The following is a 26,015-nucleotide window of genomic DNA, read 5'->3' on the forward strand; positions in this document are numbered from 1 at the left end:
GTGTTGGCACTTTGAGGAAAAAAAAGTTGACATGTATTGTGGTTTGGGCACTCGGGCTCAAAAAGGTTCACCATCACTGCTCTAGAACCTTCAATTAGAGGGCTGAAACAGACATAGCTTGTGAATAATGTTCGCGAACTGGCGAACCCGGCGAACCGCCATAGACTTCAATAGGCAGGCGAATTTTAAAACGCACAGGGACTCTTTCTGGCCACAATAGTGATGGAAAAGTTGTTTCAAGGGGACTAACACCTGGACTGTGGCATGCCGGAGGGGGATCCATGGCAAAACTGCCATGGAAAATGACATAGTTGATGCAGTCTGGTTTTAATCCATAAAGGGCATAAATCACCTAACATTCCTAAATTGTTTGGAATAACGTGCTTTAAAACATCAGGTATGATGTTGTATCGATCAGGTAGTGTAAGGATTGCGCCCGCTTCACAGTGACAGACCAAACTCCCCGTTTAACGCACCGCATACAACCGCAAACAGTCCATTTGCACAACCACAAACTCCCCATTTGCACAAGGTTGGATACCAAGCTAGCCATGTCCCGTTCCTTGTCCTCACTGATGTCATTGAAGGTCTCTTCCTCCACCCAGCCACGTACAACACCAAGGGTCCCCGAAAGGTGACAACAAGCCCCCTGTATTTTTTTTTTTTAAATGTACACTACTGTTACACCAGATATGAGTTGCACTGGTGTGACACTGTGCCCTGGCAGGCCCTGAAACACACATGTGTGAAGGAAACTGACTGCTATTATTTCAGAGTCAAATTTCTAGTTTTTTTTTGTAATGTACACTACTGTTACACCAGATATGAGTTGCACTGGTGTGACACTGTGCCGTGGCAGGCCCTGAAACGCACATGTGTGAAGGAAACTGACTGCTATTATTTCAGAGTCAAATTTCTAGTTTTTTTTTATTTTATTTTTAAATGCAAGCTATTGTGACACTAGATATGAGTGGTGGCCCTGGGACCACCTTAAAAATATTGGATATCGCTAAAAATCATGATCACTATATACTTTCTCTACAAACCTCTAAAACGAACCAAACTACTCATCCATCCGCTATACCACTTTATCCCACCTAGAACTAGTGCCCAGTTAAAATACTTGCTTCTTACTTACCCACACTCAGTCACGCCACACACATTTCACCACTACTCTCACTGAATCCCTCTGACTACGGCTAAATTCATCTTCTACATCAGAACACTATTCCTAAGATTGGGTTGTATCCATGTCTCGGGTCTCCTTCAACACTGACACTCCAGTGCATATTATTAAAAGATTGGGCAGATGGAAATCCTCAGTCTACAACCGATATATTCCTCATCCTGAGAAAGAAATGAGGAAAGCTTTTAAAAGTTTTGCTTTGTAAATTTGGTGCAATAAGTGTGTTTTTCTTTAATACCTTTTTCACCCTCTTTGCATGACCCAATTTACATATATTACTAATATGTTTCTGAACATATATATTATATTATTCACTCACTCACTCACTCACTCACTCACTCTCTGGGCCAGCCTAAGACATCATGCTACCTAGGTCCAACGATAAATGACTATGGGGAATAATGTATAATAAACACAGGTTACTGGCTATGGGGTGGGGATAATGTATAATAAACACAGGTTACTGGCTATAGGGGGATAATGTATAATAAGCACAGGTTACTGGCTATGGGGGATAATGTATAATAAACACAGGTTACTGGTTGTGGGGGGATAATGTATAATAAACACAGGTTACTGGCTATGGGAGGATAATGTATAATAAACACAGGTTACTGGCTATGGGGGATAATGTATAATAAACACAGGTTACTGGCTATGGGGAAGATAATGTATAATAAACACAGGTTACTGGCTATGGGGGGATAATGTATAATAAACACAGGTTACTGGCTATGGGGGGATAATGTATAATAAAAACAGTTTACTGGTTGTGGGGGGATAATGTATAATAAACACAGGTTACTGGCTATTGGGGAGATAATGTATAATAAACACAGGTTACTGGCTATGGGAGGATAATGTATAATACACACAGGTTACTGGCTATGGGGGGAGATAATGTATAATAAGCACAGGTTACTGGCTATGGGGGGATAATGTATAATAAACACAGGTTACTGGCTATGGGAGGATAATGTATAATAAACACAGGTTACTGGTTGGGGGGGATAATGTATAATAAACACAGGTTACTGGTTGTGGGGGCATAATGTATAATAAACACAGGTTACAGGCTGTGGGCAGTAATGTATAATAAACACAGGTTACTGGCTATGGGGGAGATAATGTATAATAAGCACAGGTTACTGGCTATGGGGGGTAATGTATAATAAACACAGGTTACTGGCTATGGGAGGATAATGTATAATAAACACAGGTTACTGGCTATGGGGGGATAATGTATAATAAACACAGGTTACTGGCTATGGGGGGGATAATGTATAATAAACACAGGTTACTGGCTATGGAGGATAATGTATAATAAACACAAACACAAAAAAAAAATGAATGCAGCTTCAGAATTAATCTAAATTGTATGCTGTCCAGGAGGTGGAAGGGTCTGGGAGGGAGGGTCTGCTGCTGATTGGCTGGAATGTGTCTGCTGACTGTGTGGTACAGGGTCAAAGTTTACTCGATGATGACGAATAGGGGGGGGACCGAACATCGCATATGTTCGCCATCGGTGTTGAACGCGAACACGCTATGTTCGCCAGGAACTATTCACCAGCGAACAGTTCGGGACATCACTACTTGTGAAATGTAAAGGATAAATATGTTAAACAAATACATATTAAGGTTTGTTCCTCTAGAGTCTAGAATAATCTAGGATTTGAAAAGAGGGACAAGTCATGGGGAAGTTAGAATTCCTCATCCCCTAGATAGAGAAGAAGTCATCACGTTATTTACATATTTTTAAAATAAATGAACACGAAAAATATATGCCCTTGTATAGACTGTGCCTATTGTAAACACTAGATGCCAAAATAGAACTGGGCAATTGAAATAAAACCAGTATTATCAAGTTCCTCTACTTATAAATACAATGCACGTCTGGAGCCCCTAGTTACAGCAGATTGGATGTGACACTAAAAAGTGTGCTATTGATCTTGGAATTGTTCTGCTGAACTGAAAACAGCATTTGGACTGAGCGTAAATATGTAGTCAAGCATGTCAGCAAAACACATGGAGAGAAAAAAACGGGTCGCAAGAGTATTCTGAGAACGGACAGCAGCTGAAATAGCCTGCCCTTCGGTGGGTCCCCGCTCAGAACTCAAGCTGGTTTTAGCTCATCTTGTGCCATTACAGAGAGAACATATCTGAAGCATATCAGACTGGTCCCACCAATATGGGCAGTCCAGATCCGAAATGCCAGCAAGTTCTCTCTGCACGAGAGATACAGCAACCCCAGACAATCGTTTCAGCCTTGTTAGGCATCATCAGTGAGGCATAGCTGATATCTCTCTAGGCACCGTGAGCAAGGTGTCCACGTCTGGATTACCCTTTAAACTTATGGAGAGAAAAAAACGGGTCGCAAGAGTATTCTGAGAATGGACAGCAGCTGAAATAGCCTGCCCTTCGGTGGGTCCCCGCTCAGAACTCAAACGATCGTCTGGGGTTGCTGTGTCTCTCGTGCAGAGGGAACTTGCTGGCATTTCGGATCTGGACTGCCCGTATGGGTGGGACCAGTCTGATATGTTTCAGAGAAGTTCTCTCTGTAATGGCACAAGATGAGCAAAAAACAGCTTGAGAACTGAGCGGGGACCAACCGAAGGGCAGGCTATTTCAGCTGCTGCCCGTTCTCAGTATTCTCTTGCGACCCATTTTTTACTCTCCACAAGTTTAAAGGGATAATCCAGACGTGGACCCCTTGCTCACGGTGCCTAGGGAGATATCAGCTATGCCTCACTGATGATGCCTAACAAGGCTGAAACGATCGTCTGGGGTTGCTGTGTCTCTCGTGCAGAGGGAACTTGCTGGCATTTCGGATCTGGACTGCCCGTATGGGTGGGACCAGTCTGATATGTTTCAGAGAAGTTCTCTCTGTAATGGCACAAGATGAGCAAAAAACAGCTTGAGAACTGAGCGGGGACCAACCGAAGGGCAGGCTATTTCAGCTGCTGCCTGTTCTCAGTATTCTCTTGCGACCCATTTTTTACTGTCCACAAGTTTAAAGGGATAATCCAGACGTGGACCCCTTGCTCACGGTGCTTAGGGAGATATCAGCTATGCCTCACTGATGATGCCTAACAAGGCTGAAACGATCGTCTGGGGTTGCTGTGTCTCTCGTGCAGAGGGAACTTGCTGGCATTTCGGATCTGGACTGCCCGTATGGGTGGGACCAGTCTGATATGTTTCAGAGAAGTTCTCTCTGTAATGGCACAAGATGAGCAAAAAACAGCTTGAGAACTGAGCGGGGACCAACCGAAGGGCAGGCTATTGCAGCTGCTGCCCGTTCTCAGTATTCTCTTGCGACCCATTTTTTACTGTCAGCAAAACACCTAGTGCTACACATTTCTGTCTGTGCGCAATAGCATTTCTGCAATGTTTTATCTACTAAAGCTATACCAGACCGCCTAGTATCAGCTGTGACCTATTGTAACATCACACCATATGAACAATGTGAAACTCTGAGCCATAAAAAGGGAAGGAAATAATCAACATTTGCTTTAGGTCACAATGTGGAGGGTAGATGTCAATAACAAAATGACATCACTAGGTTAAATGAAAGGTACAGTTTTGCTTGGGAGACTGCTAACTGTCCTTGAAGGAAAACTCTGGGCACTAATACAATGTATGGGCATTTGATGGGGTTTTGACTCATATTTATTCTATATTTTTATCGCTGTTCAAATTAGTTTTTCTAAAATAAATAAATAAATAAATAAATTCCACCCCCTTAAAGAAAAACACTGGGCCCCATAACAACTTCATCTTAATGAACCTGATATGGTGCCAGAAGATCCTGGGTGTCATGTTACTTTGAAGGGTTATTCCAACTAAAATACAGTGTTTCAATAAAGAACTTAATTTGGTTAAAGTAACCCTTGCCCTGTTGGTCCACCACCCCAACTTAAAAAAAAAGATAAACCAATTAAACAGCCAAAACTTACCATACATTTCAATGCCAAATTCTCTTTCAGCCCAGTGTTCCTCCAATCACCCCGCTGTGTGGAGGTCACGGGGGAGAAGTATTAAGGGAGGACATGGGTGAAACGGGATAGAGGGGTGCTGCAATTGGCTATGAGTGCTGGTGTCAGATGCCTATTTTGCTAGCTCCCATTTTGATCTAGTTCTAGGCTGGCTAATGATGCTGTGCCCCTATGATGCCGCCAGAGGGGGAGTTATGCTACCGAAAGCAGAGGGGTTAATTTCCATATATGCAAAACACTGCACATATAAACTCCAGGCACCACAACCCTTTCAAATCAATAAAGTGTTCATGGTGCTTTGAGTAACCCTTTAAGATGCGTACCTATCTCACATAGTTTTGTGTACGGGGAGCTGTTTGAGATAAAGTTGCTATGGTGCCCGGAGTGTTCCTTTAATAGTGTAGTTTAGCCAATGAGCATTTTAGTGTGAGCTGAGCTGCTGACATGACTGATCCACAGCCTAACTTTATCTGTATAATACTGTATTTACTCAAATCTAATGCGCACCTTGTTTTGGAAAATAAAGTTTCCAGAATTTGAACGTACATTATATTCAATGGCACATTACAATCGGGGCAAAATTTTCTAGTGAATTAAAACTGGTGAATTCAAACAGACAAATACAAACAGGTAAATTTTGTTCCTGAAATTGAGTTTAAGAAAGAATAGACTTAACATGTAACACTAAAATTGAAATAGCATCAATGTACTATGGTATATGGCAATAAACATTTTCATTATAGCACAATGTTGTATAGTAGTATCTTCTTGTATAAATGCGCATTACATTTGCAGGCAAAAGCGTTTTTCAGCTTCCAAGTTTCAAAAATTGAGGTGCACATTAGATTCGATGGCGCATTAGATTTGATGGTGCATTATATTTAAGTAAATACGGTATTTTAGAGCCATGCTGAGGTGCAAGTGGCAGATAACAAGAGGACAGTGATTGGCTAAGGGGTGAAGTCATGTCAGCAGCTCCGCTCACAGTGATCTCTCACTGGCTGCACTGAGTCTGATAAGTTGCTTATTGAGAACAGAGGGTGGTGTGTTTATTGAAGAAAGCTGCAAAACTTGTTTTATTTTTAGCAAAACACCTTTTAAAGTCAGAAACGTTGGTTTCTAGTATTTTATTTTCAACTTTTTTATTATCGTCAGTGTTTGAAAATTAAAGGATCACTATAGTCAACATAAAAAAGCCAGAAAGACAGGTCCCCTATAGTGATGTCCTGAACTGTTCGCTGGCGAATAGTTCCTGGCAAACATCGCTTGCTCGCGTTCGCCACGGATGGCGAACACATGCGCTGTTCGGTCCGCCCCCTATTCGTCATCATTGAGTAAACTTTGACCCTGCCTGTACCTCACAGTCAGCAGACACATTCCAGCCAATCAGCAGCAGACCCTCCCTCCCAGACCCTCTCACTTCCTGGACAGCATCCATTTTACATTCATTGTGAAGCTGCATTCTTAGTGAGAGTAGGGACAGTGTAGCTGCTGCTGATTTGATAGGGAAATTGATAGCTAGGCTAGTGTGTTCAGTTTCCACTACAGTCCTGAAGGACTCATCTGATCTCTGCTGTAAGGACAGCACCCCAAAAAGCCCTTTTTAGGGCTAGAACATCAGTCTGCTTTTTTTTTCTTCTGTGTAATGTAATTGCAGTTGCCTGCCTGCCTGCCTGCCAGCCTGTGTGTCAGGCTCACAGCATATACTGTGCCCACTTGCCCAGTGCCACCACTCACTCACTGGTGTCACAATAGCTTGCATTTAAAAAAAAACCAAAAAACTTTTTTGACTGTAATATAATAGCAATAACAAAATAGAAGGAAAGTTGAGGCACGCCAAGGTACAAATCAGGCAATTTCATTGAACCCACTCCATCGCAAAATCCAAAAGTTAAAACCAATATGACAATGTCTATAATAACGGATTGAGATCATAATAATTAGGGCCTATTGAAGTCAGGGTTTTAAATTCCCTAATTTCCAGTGAGCTTCTCTGAATAATAGCCTTATGTGTGTCTCCATTAATTGACTGTTTAACTCTATGATGTAATCAATCCTGTCCAGCATCACTATAACACCACCCCTATCAGCTGGTTTTAAGACCAAATCCTGCTTTAGTTGAAATATTTTTAAGAGAAGTTAAAAGTGTTCTTTAGTAAACCGCTGCTTTCTACTGATCTGAATACCCCATGTAACGTAATATCAAGATTAAGTGATATAAAAGTTCCTTTAATCCATCTATTGCTAATCATGCTGTTGAAACTTTTATTGACTTGGTGAGTCATGATGTAAGTAACCCTGTCCAGCGTATACACACCCTAATAATTTAATAAAAGCACAATATAAAGCTTTAAAAATATTTCAACTAAAGCAGGATTTGGTCTTAAAACCAGCTGATAGGGGTGGTGTTATAGTGATGCTGGACAGGATTGATTACATCATAGAGTTAAACAGTCAATTAATGGAGACACACATAAGGCTATTATTCAGAGAAGCTCACTGGAAATTAGGGAATTTAAAACCCTGACTTCAATAGGCCCTAATTATTATGATCTCAATCCGTTATTATAGACATTGTCATATTGGTTTTAACTTTTGGATTTTGCGATGGAGTGGGTTCAATAAAATTGCCTGATTTGTACCTTGGCGTGCCTCGACTTTCCTTCTATTTTGTTATTCAGCATTTTGGTCTCTGGTACTGAGACTGTCTGAGTTGCACCCAGCTTCATACTGCTTAAAGGGATAGAGTGCAGTTCCACACCCTACTGTAATATAATAGCAGTCAGTTTCCTTCACTAGTGTGCGTTTCAGGGCCTGCCAGGGCACAGTGTCACACCAGTGCAACTCATATCTGGTGTAACAGTAGTGTACATTTAAAAAAAATAAAATAATTTTGACTGTAATAGATTGAATAGCAGTTAGTTGTCTGCCAGCGTGTGTGTCAGGCTCACAGCGTATACTGTGCCCAATTGCCCAGTGCCACCACTCACTCACTGGTGTCCCAATAGCTTGCATTTAAAAAAAACTAAACTTTTTTGACTGTAATATAATAGCAGTCAGTTTCCTTCACTAGTGTGCATTTCAGGGCCTGCCAGGGCACAGTGTCACACCAGTGCAACTCCTATCTGGTGTAACAGTAGTGTACATTTAAAAAAAAAAAATGTTTTGACTGTAACAGATTGAATAGCAGTTAGTTGTCTGCCAGCGTGTGTGTCAGGCTCACAGTGTATACTCATGGGTGGGGACCAGAGGGGACATTAGGTCCCCCTATTTATATTAACAGCCCCCACCTGTGGGTCAGGGGTGGGGGCGCAGGAGGGCACTATATTGCCCCCATTTTAGTTATTTGTGTTCCCCACCATGTGGAAACGGGGGACCTGTGTCAGGTCCCTCCTTATTGCACTAGCAACTGGGCAGCAAAAATTTCCCCCCTCGTCTCCCGCCCAGTCACTAGTGCTTTTAAATTTGTTTAGATGACAGGCCCCTACTCGCGGCATACTGCGAGTAGGTCATGCGGGAGGATTTAACCTCATTTTTATCAATATGGGGGTCATAGTGACCCCCATCGGTTTTAATGCAGGGGGGGTAGGAATAGTTATTTATTACAGCTTGTAGCGCTGCCAGCTCCCTCTCTGAATGCCCCTCTATGAACGAACTGAGTGCTCTACCGCTGTCTATGCCTGCCCCCCTATGGTATCCCTCCTAAGCCAAATGTTTGTATGCAAACACCATATATAAAGATATCTCTACATATAGTGTTTGTATACAAACACACACATTTTAAATAAATATTGTTCACCCACACACACATTCTATCCCTATCCATCTATGTATGTATGTATGTATGTATCTATGTATGTATCTATCTATTTCTGTCTGTCTATCTATCTATCTCTATCTATTTCTATCTATTTTTTATCTATTTTATCTATCTATCTATCTATCTATTTCTATCTATCTATCTCTATCTATATATTTATCTATTTCTGAAAAAAAATGAAATTTTAGTTTTGTACGAATGATTTCATACTAAATAAAAATGTCATTTGTCAATCCCGAATTTCGTCCGCAAACCATTAGTTTTCTAATGAAATTCGTTAAAACGCAATTCATTTTCGCATTTTCGCAAAACAATACTATGCATGCAAAAAAAAAAAAAGCAAGGAGGGAGCCGGCAGCGCTACAAGCTGTAATAAATAACTATTCCTACCCATCCTGCATTAAAACCGATGGGGGTCATTATGACCCCCCATATTGATAAAAGGGAGGTTAAATGCTCCTGCATGACCTACTCGCGGTATGCCGCGAATAGGGGCCTGTCTCCTAAATAAATTTAAAAGCACTAGTGACTGGGCAGGAGACCAGGGGGGGAATTATTGCTGCCCAGTTGCTAGTGCAATAAGGAGGGACCTGACACAGGACCCCCGTTTCCACATGGTGGGGAACACAAATAACTAAAATGGGGGCAACATAGTGCCCTCCTGCGCCCCCACCTCTGACCCACAGGTGGGGGCTGTTAATATAAATGGGGGGATCTAATGTCCCCCCTGGTCCCCACCCATGAGCGGTGGGTGGAGACCCTAAATAAATAAATAATGGGGGGAGCTAATGTCCCCCCAGGTGGCAGGTGGGAACCCTAATTAATTAAAGGGGGGACCTAATGTATCTATCTGATCCCTACCAATGAACGGCAGGTGGGACCCTAAATAGATAATGGGGAGGTCCTAATGTCCCCCATGGCTTGAAATCCAACTAATCAGAGTGCTCTGTGTCATTTTGCACAGTGTGGAAAAGTTCTTTGGAATTTTCCCATGCTGTGTAATTTGACTCAGAACAGGGTGATTTTCAATTCTTCAATTCAATTACCTGTCAGTCTCTTCATTTACCTGTGACTGCAGTGTGATTGGTTGGCTTAAACCAACCAATCCAAACGCTCTGAGCCTAATTGCAGGGCATGGGAAGGCTTTATAAGCCTTTCCCCACTCTTCAGAGCTCATTCTGCACCATGCCCTCGATGGGTGAAGAAGGATTATTTTTTTACCATATTTTTTGGGGGGAGGGGCTCTGTTTTTTTTTTTAACAGTTGCAATGTGTATTATGGATTGTTTATTGGACTTTTGGGGGGCTGAAGAAAGAATAGAAAAGAAGAAAGAAGACATCTTATGGTAAGTATGAAATTTTACTTTACAGGGTTAGTTTATTGCCCCCATCCCCTATTCTCAGTGTGTGGGGGGTAGGTAGGGTATTTTTATTGAGGAGGTGACTAGGGGCTTGAGGACCCCTAGTCACTTTATTTGTGGTCCCCATCTGCTGGTCATGCGTGGGGACCTTGGGGGGACATTAGGTTTTATATTAGGTCCCCTGATTATTACTATATTTAGGGTCCCCACCCACCGCTCATTGGTGGGACCAGGGGGGACATTAGGTCCCCCCTTTCATTAATTATGGTCCCCACCCACAGGTCATGGGTGAGGACCTGGGGGGACATTAGGTCCCCCCATTATTTATTTATTTAGGGTCCACACCCACCGCTCATTGGTGGGGTCCAGGGGGGACATTAGGTCCCCCCCTTTCATTAATTATGGTCCCCACCCACCGGTCATGGGTGAGGACCTGGGGGGGACATTAGGTCCCCCCTATTATTTATTTATTTAGGGTCCCCACCTGTCGCTCATTTTTTTTTATTTAGTGGGGACCAGGGGGGACATTAGGTCGCCCTGTTTTTATGAATAGCCCCCCCAGTTTATATTAGTAGCCCCCACCCGCGGGTCACTATGTCCCCCCCATTTTAGTTATTTGTGTTCCCCATCATATTGCCTTTTATAAATATGGGAGTTATAGTGACCCTCATACTGATTTTTATTAGGTTTTAAATGAAAGAGAGCAGCCTCTGGCTACTCGCTGTCATTTAAAAATGGATATAGATGTATCCTATATAGAAGTGTTAGAGCTAAGGTAAGAGTAAGTGTAAAAAGTAGCTATTTAGATTTAAATAGCTACTTTTCCATATTGCAACATTTTTAAAGTTTTTGCTATAACTTTTGGTTACACGTACTCTTGCCGTAGCTCTATCACTTCTATATAAAAGAAATACTGTTTAGGCGACATGCCCCTACTACATCGGGGGACCTGGCACAGGTAGGGGCATGCAGGAGGATTTAACCTGTGCCAGGTCCCTCCTTATTGCACAAGCGACTGGGCATCAATAGCTGTCCAGTCACTAGTACTTTTAAATTTGTTTAGGCGACTTGCCCCTACTCGTGGCATGCAGGAGGATTTAACCTCCCTTTTATTAATATGGGGTCATAGTGAACCCCATAGGTTTTAATGTGGGGGGTGGGTAGGAATAGTTATTTATGACAAGGAGGGAGCTGTTTTTTTTGTCGCGCATGCGTACTGTTTTTTCTCCGTGCTGTGGGGGTTAATTCCCCTGCAGCATGGAGTCTATTAAACGTACGAAACGAAAAAAAGTAATGCATTTAGCATTTGGCTTTTGTTTCTTTTATATTTCATTTGTAGGGCTTTCATTTACAATTTAATAAACCCAAATTTTCAGACGAAATCTTATTTGTACTAAAACGAATGCACATGTCTATCCTTTATTAGTAAGCCCCTGCCTCATAGTGCCCTTCCTATTTCCTTTTATTTAGATTTTCTCCATCCTCAATTTAGCACCTTCTCCAGTTATCTCTTAAACAAGCTCCCCTTCCCATGTGAGTTTGCCACAAACTCCTAAAAGAGCCTGCTTGCCAATTTTCCTATACTGTACAGGAACCCGAACAACCGCACAAATCAGGAACCACCTGGCAGCTTGTTAACCCCTATTAACACCTTGGAACAGTTCTCACCTCAGTGTTCTAATTGTTTGTCTGGGTGGCCGCAATTCGTATGAATGACCACAAGGTAACGGCCATCTTGTTTGCATGAACGCAGGCAGCGGTGTTTGGTTGTCAACTTCACAGAACTAAAATCAGACACTGAAACTCCTGAACACCGCTGGACTTCCATCATTGCCTGCGTTAGTTTCTATAGATCCTAGAAGAACACTGTTTGGTGGAATCGTTCGTCTGGATGAGGGGAACAAGCTCCATGGTTCCAATAGAGACTACTTTCGGTATTTTATTTGTTTTTATGTTACCGAAGTTGACCGGCCGCTAGCCCTGATTTCACGGAACTGTTTTGGGCATAGGAGCATGTGCGCGCTTGGTCAAATAATTGACTTCCATGGAAAGGCTGAACCTGTGAACCGATCTGGGTCATTTTTAGATATGTTGGTCACCCAGATTGGGGAATGTACCTTTTGTGGGGTTTTCATGGGTTTGGAATGTACTTTTAGGGTGTTTGTAAATTGTATGTTTTTCTGTATCTGGATATAATTGAGTTTGTACAGCTCCGGGCTCAATTATCTCCCAGGCACAGGGGAGGGATTATCCTGTTTTGTGTGGGAGTGTCACAGGCATGTTTAACTGTGTCCATAAATGTATAAAATCAGGCCATCTGGAAAGATGAAAGAATTCTAGCTTGTACTCCCAGAACTATGTGTCATCTGGTTACTGGGAGGGGAAAGGGCTAATCACTACTCCAGCTTGTTCCAGTGTGGAAGATTCAATGGGGAAAGTCCTTGTAAGGACTAGAGCTCCCCTGACTAAGTGTCATCCAGTGCCTGAGAGTGGATAGAGTGAGTTCCCCCATTCGGCTCAGGCACAGAGTGGTTCCAGGACCCCAGTCAAGTCACGGCGACTGGGGACAGGAGTGCTGAGGTTTGTCCCCTTTTCCAGCTAGGAAGCGGTCCTTGGCAGAGGTACCCAGCCAGGGTACATGGAGCTCAGTTACAATCTCCTTCCCTAGTCCTGTCCAATACTCCTTCCCATCCTACTATAAGCACCATCCTCAGTCCCCTCTAATATTTCACTCCCCAGTCCTAATATTTACCATCCTTCCCCAGTGTCCTCTATAAGTAACCTCCCAGGCTCCTAGTCGATCTTTAGTACACATTTTTATAATCCTCCCCAGCCTTTTCAAGCTCTTCCTATTCCATTCTAGTTTTGCCTTCGCCAAACTCAAATCCATTCCATTTCCATCCCCCTATATAAATTATGTGCCATCTCCAATCAATTAATCCTTAATTTTCTCGTATGTAATACTCTGTCCCTTTCCATTCTATTAGTAGCGATTAATTAGTAGTACACTTGATTAATATCCTTGCCTCTTGTTGCCTGGTTCCATCTTCCATTGATAGCTATCATAGCTTACTAATATGCTTCACAGTCTTGTCTATTAGTATCCACCCTATTCCCCTCTATTAGTTTCCTCCTCAGACTTCTATTACCCTCTCAAATTTTCATTACTCTCCTCACCAGACTCAGAACACTCTCTCTTGACCCCTCTGTTAAACATTCTTTGTACCCACTAAAACATTTTGTACTCACCCTAGACCTCATTTTCTAGAGCCTTTGGTTGCCAAACTAAGTGGACTCCATCTAGCCTTATTCTACCCACAAATAAATAATTAAGAGGGTATGAATAGAATTTGCTTGTTGGAGATTTACTAAAAGTTACTGAAAAAAGCAAGGGATTGAATGATGGGACTATACTGATAACTTCATTAAACACTACAATTTGCTTGATATTTTGTATGGAATGTCCCTTCTAGCATATTTTGGAAAGGAAGTTAGATCTTATTGTCTAACCTGATTTGAGATACTGTGGATGGGCAACCTGATCTTCTCTGGATGAAAAAGCACAAAGGAAATGCTGGCACCAAAACTAAAACAGGTGCCCCTATACTGTGACAGAGCTTTGAATCACTCATTTGGAACTCTCTCTAACCTCATAACGCTTTAGCTCTGTCTAGTATTAAACGTATTCAATGGGCTTCTCATATTTCAGTGCCGCATTACAATGTAATTAGTCATGAGATTAGGTTAATGATTTAAGGATTGCAGGGGACAGTAGTGATTTTTAGATCTCCTTCAATGTTTTTTCAGCTACCTGAAATCAAACATGTGCCCTACTCTGCCGTGAGCAAGCACTGAGGTCACACTCTTCAGAACAGCCACATTGATGGTGTTAATTTGGTAAAGTTAATCATTATAAATGGCGCTACTTATTAACCAGTGATGTAATATGCAAACGGGAAGACCATAAAGATTACAAATAAATTAACACTGTAGAACTGAATGAAAGAATTCATAGATGTTTTAGTATCCACATTTCCTGTATAAATATAACCTGTGAATCACTTTAGGTTCATGTAAGATTATTTTAATGCAATATATGAGCAATCAAGTGACATCCACAGAACAATGTGGGATGTGTAGTGTTATTAATCAACTTTTATGGAAGTGCACTGTTTAGTCTTCATTTATTACATTTACCGTGTTTGTTCATGTGCAGAGGATATCTCTAACGCTCTGAGATTAAGCTCTCTAAACCCTTTGTAGACTTATTTTTTTTTTTTTAACTACAAAGTATGCAACCACATTTATTTCCATTGTATTTACTGAAAACTAGTTCATTATTAACATCATACCTGGCAATGCTATAATTTATAGTTATAGCTTATTCATTGTTATCATGCTTTCTGCTGTTTTTATTTCTTTGATGTTCTATTGAAATACTTGGTGAGGTATGTAGAGTAGACCATCAGCAACAATGCAACCTCAATACCAAAGTGAAAAAGAGTTAAACCATGACCTGCTACCTGCTGAAACATATTATTGTTGGTTAAAAAAATGAATGACAAAAGCTCCCATAATGATAAAGGAAGGAGGAAAAAAAGACTATTTAAATATTATTTTGAGTATTTGTTACTGAGTAACTAAGCGCTAGACACAGGCGTCCAAGGCACCTAAAGCTGGAAATGTATTTTGGTACCTACCCCAACTGTTAGGGAAATTACACGCACATATACACCCACACATTCATATGCAACACACTTACATTCATATATACAAACACACACACATATATAGATAGATAGAGTTAATACAATGTTAAACAAAAATCTGCACACCAGTCAAGCCATAAGACTTGCTTTTCCAACAGGAATCACAAATAATTAGCAGTGATGTTACTACCGAAAAGGATTCTGGGTAGGCATATGCAAATTAGTTCAACAAAGAATCACATTTTTGCCTCATTCCATTTTAAACATGGATTCCTTTGAGTCTGTGTTTGCTGTATACAACAGCTTCAAAACACAACTTAGAAAAAGATGCAAAGCCAGTGAACCACTCATGGACAGCAGTTTCATTGTTAATGCAAATCATCAGCATGAGGTTGGTTACTGGCTGGCTAGTGAGGCTTGGCTGTACTTGAGTAGCAAAAAACAAAAAAAGGTATAGTGGGGAAACATTGTGATTGAAAACCCCTTCCATCTGAAGTTTGTGGATAGTTAATACAATGTTTAACAAAAATCTGCACACCACTCAAGCCATAAGACTTGCTTTTCCCACAGGAATCCCAAATTTGCAGTGATGTTACTACCACAAAGGATTCTTGGTGGGCATATGCAAATTAGTTCAACAAAGAATCACATTTTTGCCTAATTTATACCATATATACTCGTGTATAAGACGACTTTTTCAGCATTTTTTATGCTGAAAAAGCCCCCCTCGGCTTATACTCGCGTGAGTGAGTTTCAACGGGACTAAGTGCATGTTCTCCAGCCAGCTCCCCCTCACACGGCGCAGAGTTCCTGCAGTCCCAGCTCCCTGTTCTATGTGTAACAGACACTCCCACAGCAGCTCGATTCACTCCTTGCTCTGATCGCAAGTTGGTTCCCCATTTTCCCCTACCTGTACTTCTACGCCTGGCGGCGCGGCACACCCCCTCCCCCAGCTGGGAAACATCATGTCCAGGGTGGCCGCATCACAGGAAGTGACGTGGGTATAGCATTCTGACAAGGTATGGGAATCTGATAGAACACCGGCTCGGGCAAAGCCACCTCTGGCTCCAGGAGTACTGGCAAAGGGAGCTGCGATGGAGGAGTCGCCAGCCCCAGCTCGGGTTGCCTTGGGCTACCAGTATGTGGCCACAACTCCCCAACCTGCCTGGAACCGCAGTCTGAGTACAAGTTGGAGGACTTTGATACTGTAGCTACTGTGGGTGAGTCCTGATCTGGCTTCCCAATCACACTGCCACTTATCATTATAAAAAAAGTTTGGGAAAACCAAGTGGCTGAGCATGATGGTCATTGCATTCCATATTCTGGTTTATTGATTCTTTTCTTAGAATTCTGGATAGGCTTGGCTGTCCAGCTTGCTGAGCATCCTGTGACATGTAGTCTTTAACATCTGTAACAGCAAGAGAACCCTAGTCAGATACAGCTGTATTGTACAAAGGTTTGTGAACTACAAGCATCAAATAAGGATGGGATCCTCAACCTGAACATGATTAGACATGTAGCCCACAATGACTTAAGTTCCAGCTCCTTGTAATCTACCAGTGTGGTCAGTGACAAATGATGTAGCATGCTGAACTCCCCAAGGCTTATATTTATTTATTTATTTATTTATTAAAAATTCTTAAGAAACGCAGTCTTATTACCCATAGGGTCTCGATGCGCATACCAGCAATAAAACAGACAAAACAATATCCAGCAAACAACAGCATTATAATCACATGCATTTGAACCAGGTTAAAAGTTTCATGTCATCCCATACGCCTGAGCAAATAAAACTGTTTTTAAGCTCCGGCGAAACTTCAGTAGATCATTCTCAAGTCTTAATGTCAGAGGCAGGGAGTTCCAAAATTGCGCTCCCTGAACATCACTCGTTCTCCCTCCGCACTTTTTCTTTTTAAAATTTGGAATCTTCAATAAGGCTAAATCAGCCGATCTCAAGGATCGACTGGGAGTATAGCGTGTGAATTTATCCTTCAGATAGTCTGGTCCCATACCATGGACTGCCTTATATACCAAACAACCATTTTTAAACAGAACCCGTTCACGAACGGGCAACCAGTGCAAGGCTCTTAATGATGGAGTGATATGGTCATTACGGGCCACACCCGTAAGTAGCCTTGCAGCTGCGTTCTGTATCAACTGTAGCTTGTGTATGATGTTCTGAGGCAGTCCAATGTACAGAGCATTGCAGTAGTCAAATCGGCTACTGATGATGGCGTTGACCACCGAGATTTGATCGGAGGGGGCAATGAATCTGAAAATAGACCTCAGAAGCTTCAGGTGGTAGTGGCAAGAGCTTACCACCTGATTAATCTGAGGCTTCAGTGTCAACCTGGAATCGAGAATGACTCCCAGATCTCTGACCTTAGTGGCAGGACTCGGAGATGGAGAAAACGAGTCCGGCCATGAGGGAAAGATACTATTCACCTCCTGGTTACTGAAGATGATGCATTCAGTTTTGGAGCCATTAAGTTTTAAATAATTGGCTCCCATCCACGACTGGATATCCTGTAGGCATGAAGAAAGATTGATTTGATCCTCCTTTTTCTTGGCCAGGCGAAAGTACAACTGGGTATCGTCGGCATAGATATGATAGGGAAGCCTGTGGCGGCGGATGATATGGGTCAGTGGCCTCATATAGATGTTAAACAGGATTGGAGATAAAGCCGAACCCTGGGGGACTCCACACGTCAGGGAGATATCAGCACAGCTGTACCAATTTATTGATTTTAGCTCGGGCATGTCAGGGTTAATAGGGATCTCAGAACAATCAAAGTTAATATTTCCTGTTTTTATTTTTTTAATTTACCAGTAGCAGCTGCATTTCCCACCCTAGGCTTATACTCAAGTCAATAGGTTTTCCCAGTTTTTTTGTGGTAAAATTAGGTGCCTCGGCTTATATTCGGGTCAGCTTATACTCAAGTATATACGGTATATATATATATATATATAAATCACATAAATATTAAAACACTCCATATATACATATAAACATTCATTGTTTACAAACACAGAGACACATATACACACAAATACATGGGCTCATACATGCACATTCATATACACACACATACTCAAACACAAATATACATTCATATGCATACATAGACTCACTCACACACACACACACATATTAATGCACATACAGATTCATTCCATACACACACGCAAACAGTTTTTAATTTATTTTTATACTGAGGTTCACCCAATCTCCATTTTCTTACCTTGAACCTAATCCCTGGTTCAGTGAAGAACTACTATGATTGACCAGCTCCCAGTGCCTCCTGTAGCTCTGTACTAATGCCTGGACTAGTGTGACATCACCTGCCTGCAACCAGCATCAGTATAGGGCTCGTTCTGCAGTCCTTAACAACAGTGGCAGAACAAGTACCTGCTGTGCGCCACCCTTGCCAGCAATGCCCTGGTAGGCAGGTATGTGTGCTGCTGGCAAGTGGGGGTGCTCTGCTGCATGTCAACTGGCTCAGACAACTACCTTGTGTCCCCAATTAGCATGCTGCTATGTTGTGTTAGTAAAAAGCAGCTGTAGCATTGCTGAGACCAATAGCTTGTAGATGTCTATAGCTTGAACGTTTCCATCATCAACACTTGTGTTGAACTTCTCCATGCTATTCATGGTCACCCGCACTGGTATCAATGACATCATTAGCAGGGTGTGGAGGGTGCAGACCATTCCTGGTGACACAGTCAGAGGGAGTCACACTAACAAAACTGGAGTCACCTTAAGGCAGCACAGGTGGAAATGCTGTGTCCACCTGAGCTGGTGATTGAGACCATAAATCTTTCTTCCTGGCCCAGTGTACCCAATGCATGGAAGTCCAGAGACATTCGGGTGCAAACCTTGAATATCCCTCTCGTGAGCACAGGCACTATACTAACTTATAATATTGGTGCATTGCCATGGTAACCTGTGGCAATGGTCTGACACTAGCAGTGAGCTGGAATTCACAATAAGAATATACAAGGTTAGCACCTGGCGAAGGTGCAGACCGGAAAGACTGACCACTGAACACCAGGGATCTCATCATTGCCTTGTATGGGAGGAAATCCATGGGAGGATGACACCGTCAGTCACCGCACTGGGTGACACCACCGCTAATGATGTTATGGCTGATACTAACCTCTACATAACATTTATTATTTACATCAAGAAAAAGGTGCATTTTTCATCTTCATATCGTCATCAGAATACTATAAATATTCACTTAGTGCATACAGTCTTCACCTGTCATCACCTGAGCAATGTCCCTTCATTTTTTACATACACCTGACACTTTTACAGGTATTTGTCTAATATTACATACATTGTGACTGTAGATAAATTTTCATGATAAAATAAGTGATTTAGAAAAAATATATATTTTTTTCAATATAGGATGTATTGGTAGTTTGTAATCATTATCTTGTCTTTTTTTTATCTTTACACCTAGGTGAGGAAGGCATACATTACACTCAGATAGTGACAGGAGCAATTTTTAGGAATCTCTAGTAAATGGAGGGGATCCAATTAAATGCCCCCTACAAATGTAGAAGTGTCCACTGGACCTAGTTTCTGGGGGCCCCTTATTGCATTTTGTTAACAGGTTTACTAATAATTGCTCTAATTTAAGACTTACTCCAGTTATTTTCCCTGCATTGTGCAAAGCCTGCATTTGTACTGGGGAAATAGAACCACTGGCTGAGTTGACTTAATAAAGGAGAACACTTTCATCAAGTATTGAAAGGAAATAAATTGTTCTTAAATTAAGTAACAAAATGATAAAAACACGTCCATACTTTTAGTGTATGATAGGATCTTTCCACCACATACATGCACCTTTGGTCAGACAGTGTTTGAATCGACACTGGGTCTGATGATGTCACTGCACTGTGCAGGGAGTGTGGCAGGGAAAACATGTACATGGTACAGGTATAAGGCTGAAGGATCCTGTCATATTACTAGGGATGTGTTGTTGTTTTTTTACATACAGGGAGTGCAGAATTATTAGGCAAATGAGTATTTTGACCACATCATCCTCTTTATGCATGTTGTCTTACTCCAAGCTGTATAGCCTACTACCAATTAAGCATATTAGGTGATGTACATCTCTGTAATGAGAAGGGGTGTGGTCTAATGACATCAACACCCTATATCAGGTGTGCATAATTATTAGGCAACTTCCTTTCCTTTGGCAAAATGGGTCAAAAGAAGGACTTGACAGGCTCAGAAAAGTAAAAAATAGTGAGATATCTTGCAGAGGGATGCAGCACTCTTAAAATTGCAAAGCTTCTGAAGCGTGATCATCGAACAATCAAGCGTTTCATTCAAAATAGTCAACAGGGTCGCAAGAAGCGTGTGGAGAAACCAAGGCGCAAAATAACTGCCCATGAACTGAGAAAAGTCAAGCGTGCAGCTGCCAAGATGCCACTTGCCACCAGTTTGGCCATATTTCAGAGCTGCAACATCACTGGAGTGCCCAAAAGCACAAAGTGTGCAATACTCAGAGACATGGCCAAGGTAAGAAAGGCTGAAAGACGACCACCACGGAACAAGACACACAAGCTGAAACGTCAAGACTGGGCCAAGAAATATCTCAAGACTGATTTTTCTAAGGTTTTATGGACTGATGAAATGAGAGTGAGTCTTGATGGGCCAGATGGATAGGCCCGTGGCTGGATTGGTAAAGAGCAGAGAGCTCCAGTCCGACTCAGACGCCAGCAAGGTGGAGGTGGAGTACTGGTTTGGGCTGGTATCATCAAAGATGAGCTTGTGGGGCCTTTTCGGGTTGAGGATGGAGTCAAGCTCAACTCCCAGTCCTACTGCCAGTTTCTGGAAGACACCTTCTTCAAGCAGTGGTACAGGAAGAAGTCTGCATCCTTCAAGAGAAACATGATTTTCATGCAGGACAATGCTCCATCACACGCGTCCAAGTACTCCACAGCGTGGCTGGCAAGAAAGGGTATAAAAGAAGAAAATCTAATGACATGGCCTCCTTGTTCACCTGATCTGAACCCCATTGAGAACCTGTGGTCCATCATCAAATGTGAGATTTACAAGGAGGGAAAACAGTACACCTCTCTGAACAGTGTCTGGGAGGCTGTGGTTGCTTCTGCACGCAATGTTGATGGTGAACAGATCAAAACACTGACAGAATCCATGGATGGCAGGCTTTTGAGTGTCCTTGCAAAGAAAGGTGGCTATATTGGTCACTGATTTGTTTTTGTTTTGTTTTTGAATGTCAGAAATGTATATTTGTGAATGTTGAGATGTTATATTGGTTTCACTGGTAAAAATAAATAATTGAAATGGGTATATATTTGTTTTTGTTAAGTTGCCTAATAATTATGCACAGTAATAGTCACCTGCACACACAGATATCCCCCTAAAATAGCTAAAACTAAAAACAAACTAAAAACTACTTCCAAAAATATTCAGCTTTGATATTAATGAGTTTTTTGGGTTCATTGAGAACATGGTTGTTGTTCAATAATAAAATTAATTCTCAAAAATACAACTTGCCTAATAATTCTGCACTCCCTGTATACTTCATTTAAGTCAAGTGGTGTATTTACCGCGAGGTTGACAAGACATTTGCCTTGGGTGGCACTTTAAGGGGGGTGGCAAAAAAAGCTGCCATGGAAAATACCTTGTCAGCCTCTTGTCCTGGGGGATCCAAGAGCTGGCTGGCTGGCCACCTCAGGGCCCCCACGAGGCTGGCATCTCTTCAGAATAGAGGCGAGCACTGTCCTCTGAGATCTTCCTGCTCAGCTCCCTCACGCGCCCCGCTGTGATGCCGGAGCAAGAATATGACGTCACTCCGGCCCGGAATAACTAAGAGGCACGCGAGTGAGCTGAGCAGGAGGGTCAGAGCTCCCTAACCCCTCGCCCCCCGCCCACACCTGTTCACCTGCCTGCCCGACCGCTCACACCTGCCCCGCTGGACCCGAGGGGGAAACATTACACTACAGCAACTTAAAAAGTGAGTAAAAAAAATTATGAGTGTGTTTGTGTGAGTTAGTGTGTTAGTGTGTCTGTTAGAAGGAGTGTATGTGTGTCTGTCAGTGAGAGTGTATGTGTGTGTGTCACTGAGAGTGTATGTGTGTCTGTTAGTGAGAGTGTGTGTGTCTGTTAGTGAGAGCGTATATGTGTTTGTCAGTGAGTGTGTATGCAGTGGTGTATTTTGGATTTGTGCTGCCCTAGGCACGACTAAATTCGGGCGCCCCCAAAATCAAAATTTGCCCCCCTAATTCGTGGGAGTGACTTGAGTGGTGTGGCTCTCTATGATATGTGTCATGGACTCCTCTCCCAGTCTCCCTCAACTTCCCATCTCTGTGCAAGTCTCAGTGCAAGGTTCATTATTCCAGAATACATTCCACATTCTGTGTACATTCAGCATATACAGTTAGGTCTGAAAATATTTGGACATAGACACAGTTTTCATAAATTTGTCTCTATACGCCACCACAATGGATTTGAAATGAAACAACTAAGATGCAATTTAAGTGCAGACTTTCAGCTTTACTTCAACTTCTAGGGCTTGGATAAAAATGTCATATGACATGTTCAGGAATTGCAGCCATTTTCATACATAGTCACCTTTTTTCAGGGGCTCAAATTTAATTGGACAAATTAGCACAATCATAAATAAAATGTTAATTTTCAATACTTTTTTGAGAATCCTTTGCAGGCAATGACTGCTTAAAGTATGGGATGCTGGGCTTCCTCCATGGTGATGCTGCAGCGGGTCTTCAGTTTGTTTGTGAGTTTTTCTGTCTGAAGTTTTGTCATCAGCAAGTGAAATGCGTGCTCGATCTGGTTTGAGATCAGGCAATTGACTCAGCCATTGCAGAATATCCCACTTGTTTGCTGAATATACACATAAAAATAAATTCTTTAAAATGGCACGTAAACGAATGCATCCCTAAAGTATAATTTAAAAAAAAAAGAAAAAAGAAAATCTTATTTGAATATCTAAATCTCTATAAAATGACCTATCTATATGAAAAATTCTGTACTGGAGACTTGATCTAAATTAGGTGTAGACAACCTTCGTCCAAGGCCATCTTTACCACAGGGCAAACGGGGCAGTTGCCCTGGGCCCAATTACTCCTGGGGGCCCCCAAGCAGCTGCACTGTTGGCCCCGCTGGCCTCAAGCATTTCTCCCACCCGCTGGTGCAGCCACCCTGTGGGCTTCTGTCAGCAGGGGCCCGGTCTTGCTCTCTGGCGCTTTAAGAGCGCGACCAGGCCCTCTTGCTTTTCGGCATCCGGCTGGGAGGAAGTGATGGCTGCAAGTCACTTCCTCCCATAAAGAGAGGAGCCGCGCGGGAGGAGTAAGAGGCAGAGCGGAGGGGGTCTGGGACAAACTGGCAAGACCCCAACTCCCAACAGCTTCAGCCACCAGTGGGAAATGCACCCTCCAAGGTAGGAAACTGTAGGGTGGGTTTAATAGTGTAAATTTTGTGTGTGTGTCAGTATGTCTGCCAGTGTGTATGTGTATCTGTGAATGTAGCAGTATATATCTATGTCAGTATGTCTGTCAGTGTATGTGTCAGTATGTCTACCTGTGTGTTTCAGTATGTTTGCCTGTGTGGGTCAGTATGTCTGTTAGTGTATGTGTCAGTATGCCTGTCAGTGTGTGTCAGTATATCTGTCAGGGTGTGTGTCAGTATGCCTGTGAATGTATGTCTGTATGTCTTAGTATATGTGTGCATCAAAATGTCTGTCAGTGTATGTGTCAGCGTGTCAGTATGCCTGTATGTGTGTCTGTGAATGTGTGTCAATATGTCTGTCAGTATATGTGTGTGTGTGTCAGCATGTCTGTTAGTGTATGTGTCTGTGTGTGTCCATATGTATGTCAGTGTGTGCATGTCTGTATCAATATGGCTCTTTGTTTCAGTATGTCGGTGTGTGTGTGTTGGTGAATGTGTCAGCATGTCTGTCAGTGTGTCAGTATGTCTGTGTGTCTCTTAGTATATATCGGTCTGTCTATGAGTCAGTATGTCTGTCAGTTTATGTGTCTGTGTAAATATGTCTATCAGTGTATGTTTGTGTGTCAGTTTGTCTGTCTCTATGTGTCAGTATATCTGTGTGTGTGTCTATATGTTGTCATTGTGTGTATCTGCAAGTGTGTCAGGTGTGTATATGTGTGTCTGTGTAACTGCATGTGTGCCATTGTTTGTATCTTTGTGTATGTCAGGATGTGTATCGGTGTGTCTGCATGTGTCAGTGTGTATCTGTATGTTGTCTTTGTGTGTTTTGGTGTATCTGTATGTTGTCAGTATGTATATCTGTATGTTATTAGTATGTGTGTCTGTGTATCTGAATGTGTGTCAGGTTGTGTATTTGTGTGTCAGTGTGTGTATATCTGCGTGTCTGCTTTTTTTTTTTACTGTGTGTATATCTAAGTGTGTGTTTGTGTGTGTATATGTGCATACATCTCAACATTCACACGCTAACACTACACACAAATACACCCCTGCATTCAAGCTTCAGCACTACATACAACTACACGTCTGTGTTAAACACCAACATTATATGTATACACACCCCTGCATTCAAAAAACAACACTACACATAAATACATGCTTACATTCAAACGCCAACACCACATTCAAACATATTCCATACAAAAAACGGTTTACATTGAAACACACAAAAACTGCTTAGTGCTAAATACAAACCTGCCAACACAGCTGTCAATGCATTGCTGGAGTTGCATGACAGATGGGGATCTACCTTTTAAACATCCTTTCACTAGGGGGGCTCCAAAAAATATTCTTACACCTCTCTACTTTACGTTGCCACTGCGTTAAGGGTGATAACATGATTGCATGCCTGGGGAGGGTGTACAGGGTCCAGAGGGCCCAAGCAAATGCTTTGCCCAGGGTCCAATCAATACTAAAGACGGCCCTGCCTTTGGCAGTACAGATAATGTGGACTACATCTCCCATAATGCTCTTACAGCCACAATGCTAGCAAAGCATCAAGATATATGTAGTCTACAACATGTGGAGTGCCAATTGTTGCTCACCTCTGTCCTCTTAAAAGAGAGCTGATTAATTTTAACTGCAGAGGCCACTTCTAAAGCTAACTAGAAGGTAAGTTTTTTAGGACTTAGGAAAGATTTGTGCACATTTTGGTAAATACTTTTTCTTCCAAATATTAGTTATATGCATTAAAAATACGTGTGCATTTTTGGACTCAATAGTTTACTTTTAATGAACACAATTTAAAGGATTGAGTCACCCACATACTAGTTCATTGTATATATTTAATGAACAAAATAAAATGATTGAGTCATCCACGTACTAGCTCCTGTTTATTTTAGCTTGAAGCAATGTGCACTCCAGAACATTTTTTTAATGTGCAAATTTACACAACCTGCTAGCGCACATTTTTTAACTACTCTCAAATCAATGTTCAATATATGAATATAGTAAAACTAGCACATGCAGAAACTTGAGGTAGTATGTTTTTATTTGTATGTTTATTGCCATCATATATATGTAAGTATTATTTATATTTATTTATGTTTGCATAGACTGAGATTGCGCATGTTACTATTTACTTCCACTTGTTTTTTTTTTTGTGCAATATTAAGGCCAAAATAACTGAATTGGAATTATCTCAAAGTCAGCTATTTCTAGTTCAGCTACTTTAGCCTAACCTTTGAAATTCACTTTGAATTTACTTTAAATTCCCAACAAATCACAGTATAGTGAATACATTGATGTGATATTTTAGTCTTATTATTAATGTCACAGCATAACATAAATGCAGATAAGAGTTTCTGGAAGAAGTGTTCATTGTGACACTAAATGATGTCATAGGTTCATTTAACACAAAAAAACACATACAACGTATTTTGTAAACCACACGTCTAGAGTTGAGCGGACACCTGGATGTTTGGGTTAGCCGGGTTCGGCCGAACT

This window comes from Pelobates fuscus, chromosome 6, assembly GCF_036172605.1.
Source record: "Pelobates fuscus isolate aPelFus1 chromosome 6, aPelFus1.pri, whole genome shotgun sequence".
Taxonomy (NCBI): Eukaryota; Metazoa; Chordata; class Amphibia; order Anura; family Pelobatidae; genus Pelobates; species Pelobates fuscus.